General features: G+C 41.5%; 1 long non-coding RNA gene across 1 annotated transcript; it reads right to left on the minus strand.

Annotated features, from left to right (window-relative positions):
- Positions 1–572: 572 nt before the first annotated feature.
- LOC139031527 (uncharacterized) lies at positions 573–1,044 on the minus strand. The gene is made up of 2 exons (XR_011484026.1): positions 942–1,044; positions 573–764 (listed from the first exon to the last, which is right to left on the minus strand). It is a non-coding gene; the product is annotated as an uncharacterized lncRNA (long non-coding RNA).
- Between the last annotated feature and the right edge of the window lie 10,399 nt (positions 1,045–11,443).

Raw genomic sequence — 11,443 nt, forward strand, 5'->3', positions numbered from 1 at the left:
TCCTCAACCTCAGTTTGCATCAACCATTGCCAATAGAAAGATGTTTTAAAAGAATTCAAACATTATTAATACTATTTTAAGTGGGAGCTAAAAATTATTTGGTAGGGGCTTCCCTGGTGGCTCAGTGGTAGGGAACCCACCTGCCAGTGCAGGAGATGCAGGTTGAATCCCTGGTCAAGAGAACTACCTGACCCCCCAGGGCAGGAAATGGCAACACAATCCAATATTCTTGCCAGGCCTACAGTCCATGGGGCCACAAAAGAGTCAGACAAGATTTAGTGACTAAACAACAACAAAAAACTGTTTGGTACTATTAATAAATAGAGAACAAAACTTATAATAAAGTACCAATAAGAAATAAAAATTACTTTAAGAACATATTTGATTTTAATTTTATTCCTTTAAAATTTATACTCTATAGTCATAATGATGTAGATATAAATGTATAATTTTAAAATAATGAACTGTGCCTATATAGATGGATTTGTTTAGTACTTTTCATATAGATAGGAATAAATGGCCAAAATAGATGCTAGAAATGGGGTCTTTAAGATGGAGAAGAAATAGCAGGATGCTCTTACACGAATGTTTATTAGGAACATTTAGAAATTGCTGTACAATGAGTAAAAAGGGATTTTTTTTGTCTTCTTGCCCATGATTTTCTCTTTAGAATGTCTTCTAATTTCAGTGGCATCTCCATTTCGTTTTTCCTCTTTAAATTGGAAATGCCAGCCAGGCCAACTTCGTCTCAACATTGCAATGCCCTGAAATGAAGAGTCAGACACGACTGGGACACTGAACAACAACAAAGGCTGAGCACATTACACTTCTGTTCCACACTTTCCGCTGCCTTCCCAGCTTGACACCCCCAGTGGCCATCAAAGCCATGCCGATTACGTCCCACCACTCTCCCTTCCCGCCTCATCAGCTACCGTCCTCACCATCATGGACTCCGCTGCTCCCTCACTGGCCCCTTGCTCTTCACTCATGGCAGGCAGCTTCTCCCTCAGGCTTTCATCGCTTCAGGATTTTCACATCGTCAATGCGCCATGCCCTCCTCCAGGGGATTATTTAACTTTAGTACAATGCAACTATTATAGTTTTATAATATATGGAAAGGGAGGTTTGGTTCACACAAGGACTAGAACTTCTTGGAAGGGATCAATACTATTGTTTTGATGCATCATATTTGAGATGAGAACAAAGGATTTCACCAGAAATAATTTGGGCTTTCAGCAAATATAATATTTAACTTGGGAGACCTATGTATTTTTAAAATTCCAAGAAATATATTTAGAAGAAGTCTCTTTCAATATATTTGTTTCTTAGAATGTTTATTTTAAAAATGCTCAGATCCTCTCTAAGCCTTTTCTACTCAGAGTCCTTACAGAAGATAAGTTCATGGATGCAGAATTGGAATTTAAAGGAATGATTTTATTGATTTTCTATTGCCCAAGTAAAGGAACTAGAAGGAAAATACCTGAAGCATCATCAGGATACTAGATTTTTGGAAAAATTAAATTCTAGAGATGCCATGGGATAACCTAGAAAGCAATGTGACTGGGTGAACCCACTGAAGGAAAAAGACATGTTAGGGAAAGCAGTAGAGAAGAGATGCAGTGTTATGGTAACATCGACTTCAGAAAGCCGTGGGCATTGGGAACAATTTCATTCCTATGGAATAATCTATCTTTTGGAAGGGGAGAGGACTGAGAGGATGATTTTATCAGAAGTAAAGACCATCTGCAGAAATACAGAGTTATTACCAGTCTTCACAGAAAATGTTCATTTTTAAGGGAGCTGACAGCACAGATATTCGCTTCTCTTAGGAATCAAGCTAATTCTGGCCTCAAGGTAACGGAGGAAATAAGAACCCAGGGGGCTGATGGGGCCTCTAAGTTATTTCCTCTGCTCTGTTCTTACCACATTTTTTATCAGCGAGGAAGGCCTTCAGGACAGAGGTCGTGCCCCAGTTATCATCTCACAGGACATTCCTGAGGTCACACATTTCCAGGACACAACTGAGATACTGCAAACGGGAGCCAAGCAGTTGCTTTCCTTCTGCCTTAAAGAGGTTCCTGCCAAGCACCTCATCTTTCAGCAGCTCGTATAGAACAAGTATGTCAAGTTCTCAATGCCCTGCTGCATAACAAGCCTCACTTATTTCTGACTTTTCCCAGGTAGAGACACTAGTTATAGGATACACAGTCTCTTTTGATAGTCTAGTTGGGTTGGCTGAAATTCATCTTTTATGGTCATGCATGTATTAAATTTCAAAAATGGGATCTTGTCTCTATGATTTTTTTTAACTCTTCCAACTTCCTTTTTTTTTTTTCATTTATTTTTATTAGTTGGAGGCTAATTACTTTACAATATTGTAGTGGTTTTTGTCATACATTGACATGAATCAGCCATGGAGTTACATGTATTCCCCATCCCCATCCTCCCTCCCACCTCCCTCTCCAACCGATCCTTCTGGGTCTTCCCAGTGCACCAGGCCCGAGCACTTGTCTCATGCATCCAACCTGGGCTGGTAATCTGTTTCACCCTAGATAATATACATGTTTCGATGCTGTTCTCTCGAAACATCCCACCCTCGCCTTCTCCCACAGAGTCCAAAAGTCTGTTCTGTACATCTGTGTCTCTTTTTCTGTTTTGCATATAGGGTTATCATTACCCTCTTTCTAAATTCCATATATATGTGTTAGTATACTGTAATGGTCTTTATCTTTCTGGCTTCACTCTGTATAATGGGCTCCAGTTTCATCCATCTCATTAGAACTGATTCAAATGAATTCTTTTTAATGGCTGAGTAATATTCCATGGTGTATATGTTGTCTCTATGATTCTGATGCAAGATACTTCTACATTCTTTGTTAATCATGACATATGACTTCTTTTAATGGTCATCAATCAATAATCTTTGTTAGGTTTTAAACTTTGGTATATGGAAAGAGCTCTCTTGTTCATTTGAAGATCCTTGAAATAAAGGGCTATATCTAATGTATCTTTCTTTCCTTACAACGTGGTACTTGCCCATATTAGATGTTCAGTAAAAGCTTCTTAGATAGGTGAATAGCTCAAATGATAGATGAAAGATTGATTTAAAAATTCAGACCTAGTCTCTGTCCCTAAGAACCTTAATATGTAGGTGAGGAAACAATATACAATTTAGTCGAAGCCTTAACATGGGATAATAAATGCCCAGCAGGTGGGACATAGATGATAAGTTCTCATGAACCTCTGAATAGATTTCCCGGTGGAAGTTGGATTTGATCTATGTATTGAGAAGTGAGTGGGATTTCAGTAACTGGAGAAGATGTTAGAATCTCCCTTGCTGGGTAGAGATAGGAGTAAAGACCCACATATGGAAGTATATTGGATGCGTTCTGGGATAGCAATTAGTTTGTGTGGTTCATCAGTTTAGCAGAGGAAGCAGGCCTAGAATGCCAAAGGAAGAGGTTTCAGTTTTATCCTGTAGACAACATTGAACCTACAGTAATAGAACTAATCCTGTCACCAGATACTTCCAGAATCCAGGGGTGATGTGAGAGACACAGGTTAAGGACAGACATAGAAAGAAGTGCCATAAGAGTGACACATGCTCCAATGAACGTGCGAATTCGGGTATAGTGATTGATTCTATGCTGGCTTAGCACGCAAGACAGCTGGCCCAGGCCCTGTCTTCAAGTCGGTGCCCAGAGAGCAAAAAAACAATAGGACAATGGCTTCAGGAGGAAGGGCCCCAGACACTCAGCCTCAGGAGCCATCTTCAGGCAATTCATCTCACTTCTAATTGTCCAGTGTTTTCCTATGAGACCAGAAATCCTGCCTGACTCGCTGGCCCCTGGACAGCCTCCGGCAGCGCTAATTACCAGTGTTTTCCAAGGTCTCCAAATCTATCCTGAGTCATGTAGAAAAACCTCTAAATTATTTTCAAGGACTTTCAAAACTCACAGGAAAAAGTCATTGAATTCTTTAACACTACACATATCTCTCATTCAATCAAAACATATACAAAATAACAGATTTCTTTATACTTCAGTGACTGAAAGCCACATGCAGAAATTTTTTCTTCATTTTTACCCCTTTTTAGGGAGTAGCAAAAACCAATAGAAAATTTAATTTTTGGCTGTGTAGAGAATTATCACAATGTTAAAATATATTTTTAAAATATGGTTTATAAAGGCCCATGCTTTTTCCTAAATCTACACCGACGGTTTTTCAACCTCCAAGTCAGAAGAGACTACTTAAGTTTGGCTGGGTTTGCAGAGGAAGCACCTTGCCCTTCCTAGAAATGTAGCTTGTTTTAAAAATGAACTTCAAGAAAACAAATCAATTCAGAATTTTGATGTGGGGGTGGGGAGCTTGGCTTCAGCTAAGAGAACTTCATATCTTCCCTGTTGAGTTTTTCGGTCTCACAGCTTCATGGAGTAAGAGGGAGTCGTGAATTTGGATAGCAGCCATTCTAGAAAAATCTAATCAGAATAGGATTTGGTGTTAATGACTTTGGTAGTTTAGAGAAATGGAAACTGAGGCTGAAGGAGGTGAGGCGGTTTTTGTATTTCTGGAGAGGTTTGGTGCTTATAAGGATGCCTAAAGTTAGGGTCCTCATCCTCACCAGATAGTTCGGGAGAAATAGCTCCCCTGAACATGCTAACCAGAGTCCCACACCCAGGCCCATAGAGGCTACCCCTGTTTATGCTTGACCTTGTCTAAGCATCAGAGTTATATCGGCATTATCTACTGGCAGGTGGTCTTACCTGACTTTCTTCTTAGCTTGTCAGCATTTCCCCGGCCTGAACCTCAGCTCCCTGTCCTCCCGATAGCCTATGACTGATCACCTTGGATCCCTGCCTTTCTTTCCTGCTCTGACCTCTCGAAAGTGCTGTAGGCCTTTGACTTTGACCACCTGAGTTCCCACACCTGGCTCCTGCTGGCATTAAGCCAGAAGGACATTCCCACCCAGGTGTCCCACTCTCCAGTCTCGACCTTGACTCTGAATTCCTTGCTTCACAGCCATTCTCAGACCCCACACTCCAGTAAGACCTCATTATGGAGGTCTGTGGAGTCACTTCCTTGGGAAGTTTTCATAAGAAAGGCTGAATAAACTTGCTTAGATAGTGCGCGTCTAGCCTTGGCCTCAGAGGCGTCCTTGTAATTCTATGACCCTCACCAACATTGTTGCTGCAAACCGCAGGGGCCATGCTGGAAAGAAAGAATTTCTGTGGGTAACAAAAATTTCTGACAATCTCCCCTCAGGTTCAATTTCAGGTCTCCCTCACAGGAGATGTGTCATGTTTGTGTAAATGTAAGTCTTAGAAATACGAAAAGGAATGTAGAATTACAACGATGTAGACTAAAGCAAGAACCACAAAAATGAAGGACTTCTATTTCTCCTCTAACCACTAAATGTTTCTAATAAGCAATCTAAATTGGCAGCCCTTATCATTTATTTCACCTTTAGAGAGATTTCTGGAACTGTAAATTGTGCTCGCATGTAAATTGCCTCAGTTGTGCCCGACTCTTTGTGACCCTGTGGACAGTAGCCCACTAGGCTCCTCTCTGCCCATGGGATTCTCCCTGCAAGAATACTGGAGTGGGTTACCATTTCCTCCTTCAGGGGACCTTCCCAACTCAGGAGTTGAACCTGAGTCTCTTATGTCTCCTGCATGGCAGGTGGGTTCTTTACCACTGGTGCCACCTGGGAAGCCCTTGTTCAAGGGGTTGGAAACAAGTCAGGCTTTTTTGAATGAAGCCTCCCCTCACACATCTGTGTGCAGATCATGGTGAAGACTTCTACAGACTGACCTTGGGCCCCAGAAAGGTGTAAGGTCAGAGCATGTCTTGGAAACACAGAACAAGGTGAATTGATGACAGTCATCAAAGAGTCTGGGAGGGACAAGCCCTGGTCAGACTGCTCCGTGTCAAGCCCTGTGGGACTTGCAGGACCCCCAGAGTTGAGGTGATGCAGGTAATGGGATTAGGCTGAAGGAAGCCCCTTTTCCCCTGGTGTGTTGGTTCAGCACTCAGGCTGCCGTCTTTTCTGTTAGATATTTTCCATTGTGCCCAGAGAGGGGGAGGGGGGTATTGGTCCCACAAAGAAGGACCCCGAGGCTCAGCCCAGGCGCCATCTCCAGGCAATCCATCTTACTTCCTACTGTCCACTCTTTTCCCACGAGAGCTGACTTGCTACTCGACACCCTGGCCCCCGGACAGCCTACGCTGGGCATTTCCTGCAGCAGCACTGATTCCTGGTGTCTTTACAGGAATCCTGACCCAGAAATGCACCTCAATAGGTAAGAAGTTAAAAAAACACAAACAAACAGGGGAACCAAACGGAGAGATAAAACATTCTTGGGCTCTGAGGAACGCAGAAGCCCGAGGTTGGAGCACAATTCACACGTTGGTCAGCCAGTTCTGCTCAGGCTGATAAGTCATTTCGAGAAAAACAAATGAATTCATATCTGATAAACCAGCACATTGATAATACCGAATTCCTTTCGCCTTTCTAAGACGCTGTCTGGCAGGGGGATGGGTAAGTCCTTGCTCTGCCAGGGCTGAGGGAGGTGAGCTTTACTGTAGGTGCTCACAATGGACTATTTCTCGGCTTAGCCAGTCCTACCGGGATTGGATTGGGTAGCTCCCGCTTCCCCCCAAATAATTTAGACGTGTCCCCATACCTGCTGTGAGAATGGCAGCTGATAAAATCTGTTTTGAGAAGGTCCATTGTTCCAATCACAAATAAGAACAGCTGAGTGGATCCCAGGAGAGTTTTTATGATTTTTTTGAAAATGTTTTTGAGGGGATAGTTCCTGGCTGTCCCACCTAAACGGTACTGCCCACATACACATACGTTGACACAAACGTGAAAGAGATTCTCCTCAGAGTCATTCTCAGATACTACACAACCCAGTGACTCCAGAGAAAAACAGGTTGAATACGCTAGAAACCAGGGCTGGATCTGAATTGCTAGCTTTCTAGATTTATAGGGTGACTCCTGAATTCTGCATTCAGACTTAGCATGCCTTATATTTGATAATTATTCTTTTTTTTAATCTTTACACACTGTATTTTCTTGGTTTTTTGGGTTTTTTGCTTGTGATAGCTCCAAGCCACTTCTCCTGCCCTTCGGCACTTAACTTGTATTATTGCATCATTTCTTTATTGTCAGGTCAAATTACACTTTTATTCTATTCTTCTCGATGTTAAATGGTAGAGCAAAGATGCTTGAGTAATCTAATGGCTATAAGCATGGCTTATATTAATACAAAGTGAAAAAGCAGCCCAGAAGAGCAATTTCTGATTCTTTCTGAGCAAGTTGAGGATCTTTTTATGTAAAAGATGATATTTAAGTTGGATTGTGAAGGACAAGTAGGAAATAAGCAGATGACTATTTCCAAATACAGGACTTCCCTGATGGCTCAGAGGTAAAGAATCTGCCTGCCAAAAAGGAGATGAGAGTTCAATCCCTGGGTCAGGAAGATCCCCTGGAGTAGGAAATGGCAACCCACTCCAGTATTCTTACCTGGGAAATCCCACGGACAGAGAAGCCTGACGGGTTACAGTTCATGGTGTCACAAGAGTCAGACACGACTCAGAGGCCAAGCCACCACCACCATTTCCAAATATATATGGCACAGTACTGGCCTGCTTAAATATTCATTCATTCATTCCCAGAAAAACCTGCTTGAGCACTGGGAGTATGATTAATAAGATGGACCTGGTTGTGTTCATCGAACAAGGTGATGTAGTTGTTTAAGAACTATAGACAAGTAAAAATTTTATAATCTGACTGATGCTGAAGTTGAAGCTCCAATATTTTGACCACCTGATGCAAAGAACTGACTCATTGGAAAAGACCCTGATCCTGGGAAAGATTGAGGGCAGGAGGAGAAGGGGACGACAAAGGATGAGATGGTTGGATGGCATCACTGACTCGACGGACATGAGTTTGAGCAAGCTGCAAGAGTTGGCGATGGACAGGAAGGCCTGGCGTGCTACAGTCCATGGGGTCACAAAGAGTTGGACACGACTGAGCGACTGAACTGACTGAATCTGGCAAAAAGAAGAGGGACAGTGCACTTTAGCAGCACATTCCCTCAATGGTTCAGTGGATAAAGATAAATCCACCTGCAATGCAGGAGAAACAGGAGATGCAAGTTCAATCCCTATGTCAGGAAGATTCCCCGAGGAGGAAGCTGCAACCCACTCCAGTATTCTCACCTGGAAAACCCATGGGCAGAGGAGCCTGCCAGGCTGCAGTCCACAGGGTCACAGAGAGTCAGACACGGCTGAACGCCTATGCACAGCACACCACTCAAGTAGAAAGATGAGGAAAATTAGGCCCCCACTTCCATTCTGCCTCCATTCTGGCCCTTCCTCAGCGAAGGGAAGAGCAAATCTTCACTTGTTATTGTCTCCACAGCAACAAAGCAAACTGTTTCTTGGAGTCCCTTAGGAGAATTATCAGATATATTAATAGTTTTGATCAAAAGATTCAGCATTAAATCTAAATGCACCCTCCTGTTTTGCTCCCATAAGTCCAAATTAAGAGATCTTTCTTAGAGTATGGATTAGATGTTGTTTTCCATCAAGTTCGGACCTTGGTGTGTAACTATCTGTACTTCTCCTCATTTAATGCTCCTGGGTCTCAGACAGTTCTGGGGTCCCAGAGAACATCCTCCTCATCCACATTGGGATGTAGATGGTACCCCTTTCTCACCTGCAGCCACTGCACCTGAGTCTATGGGGCAGATGCCTCTGGGTCTCCCAGTTTCTCTTAGTTCCAAATAAGAAGTGTCAACTAAGTGACCACCAAGGTCCTTTTCAACCATCTTACATTCAGAATTTCCTTTTTTTTGTTCACTTGCTAGATGAGTCTTTGAGATCAATAGTGCTTTTGTATCATTAGAGGGCAGACTTCCCTTGGAGTAGAAAGTGAAGGAGAGTCTTGAGAAATTAAAATATTTGATATGAAGCGTTGGATTCTTCTCTTGGAGGGTGAGCATCAGAGAAGGAGAGAATGGAGGGCAGAAGAGACAATGAAAGAATCAGCCACTCGGCCTAGAGCAGATGTTCACTATTAACTGAATGTTTAGTGTGTAGGGAGATGTGTCAAACTACAGGTCCCACTGGTAGGTCATGAATAAGTTTATTACATCACAAATAGCAGAAAAAAATAAAATAAAACAAAATAGAAAACATTGTGTATTTTGTGTAATAAGAAGACATACCTATTCATGAAATTTTGCTTTGTATATGTATGGGTAGGGATATGTACTGAATCACAATATGAAATTTATTCCTAGCTGTACATAGAGCTTGAACATTTTGAGAAATATTGACCTAAGGGATCAACTGTTACCTTAAGGGTTAAGTGTTTTTAATGTTATACACTGACATGAAAATTATTTTCATACTTAATTAATGGGAAAATTTTATTTAATATAAAATAAATGTAATGTCTGACTGAAGCACAATAAGACTCATGCAGATAAACCAGAATGACAGGTATTACAGAACGATTAGAAAATAATCCATTTCATTCATGGATGCCAATATCTTTTGCCTTGAAATTGGCAGCACTTTTCTCTCTTATAAATCCTTTTTCTTCTCTATTGAAATCCTTCGTAAACTGATTATTGACTTTGAAGTCAGACCTGCATCCTGATCCAAAATCCCCCATTCCCTACATGTAGGACTTTGGGAAAATTATTCAGCATCCTTCTGCCCAGTTGCCTTGTCTTTAAAATTAGGGCAGTTGGGTTTTACACATAGGGTTGTTTTCACCGTATCAGCTAATGTTGGAAAGTAATTAGCCCAGGCTCTAGGACGTAGTAAGCTCGCAATAAATGATAGCTCTCATGGTTAAAGACAATTAAACAGTATTCCCTTCTTCTTAATTTGGGAAGCTGAAGTCCAGAATCAGCCAAGTGATGGGTGACAAGCCAGCCTCCAGCTCCACCTCTTGGCAGGTGGCATCTTTGTCCTTAGAACCTACGTATTTGGTGAGAATAATAAGTTAGCACAGATAGCAAAGAATAAAATTTGATCTCAACTCACATTCACCTCCTTCTGTCTTCTACTCCAATCTGGCTAAGAGGCTGTACCATTTCTGGGCTGTTTTCCAGTTGAAAAACTGAAGAACGTGGTGTCTCTGTGTAGGGTGAGTAGTTGGCTGCCCCCTTGGGACAGCTCACTGGCCTGAATGGGATTTCTCTTCCCACCTCTGCTTCAGGTAATTATCCTGTAGCATAAAGTGTGTATAAGCAGTAGCTTTCAGAGTGTCCCATAATAGAGGAGTTCCATACACGTCACACAGCTGTTTTTTAATAAGGCTCCAAAATCTGGTTATTTCTCAGTATCACCAATTGCAGGTGATAAAATTCATGTGATGTTCGTGAAACATGAAACATCTTTTATCCCCCTGAAGGTCATCGTGTGCCCTCTCTTACGGTCAACAATCTTAGGGGACCCCGACTTGGAACTTTCCCAGAGACCAAGTCCACAGTTCATAGTTTCCACGAGTTAGTGAAGAGATTGATGGTTTGTCTAAAACATATGACAGAATTTTGTACTTTTTGAGTTATAAGACATTATAGAGATCATTTAGAACAAATCCTTCGTTTTACAGGCAAAGGATATTAGACTATTTGCTCAGTTTTGTCACCTGTTTAATGTGTGGCTCAGAACCTGAACTCAGACATCCTGTCTCCAGGCCGGGTACGTTTCCCACTGCCTTCTAGATTCCCAACAATGGGTCTGAAGCAAAGGCAGTCCTTCCATAGTTCAAGGTCATGGTACGACTATTTGGAGTCGCCTTCACAAAGCAGGCTGGCAAGTTCTCCCTGAGCCCAGCCATAGGACAAACTTCCAAGGGAGCCCGGAAACTGGGCTTTCTGCCACTCGACATCCCTTATTTCTCTCTAAAGTACAGAAAAGGACTGGTTCCTTTTCTGAAGGCATTTGACTACAGGTTTCAAAAGTTAGTGAATATTCATGACTTTTAACTCAGTGATCCCAGGTTGTAGAAATTAATCGTGAAGAAAATCTGGATAAGGGCAAAGATTTAGCTGCAACGATGGCACGGCATTGTTTTTATAACAACACGATCCTGGACCTGGGGAACTGTTTAAATAAATGGCAGTATATTCATATATATAAATATTTTTCTAAAATAAATATGTTTGTTTTAGAATGATTAAAATGGTATTTTAGGAAGAAAGAAACGATAAACCTAGAAAATGTTCTTGATACACTGCTCAGGAAAACTATACAGAATGATTCTAAGTTTGTAATAAGAATCTACATTTATACCTATATTTGCTTAAAATGAAGACAGATTAAATATTCCAATATATCAAGGGTGGGTGGCAAAACTACTGAGCCATTGATGTATATATATATATATATTTTTTTTTTTTTTGACCATACCACAAAG

The sequence above is a fragment of the Odocoileus virginianus genome, chromosome 27 (assembly GCF_023699985.2).
Source record: "Odocoileus virginianus isolate 20LAN1187 ecotype Illinois chromosome 27, Ovbor_1.2, whole genome shotgun sequence".
Lineage (NCBI taxonomy): Eukaryota > Metazoa > Chordata > Mammalia > Artiodactyla > Cervidae > Odocoileus > Odocoileus virginianus.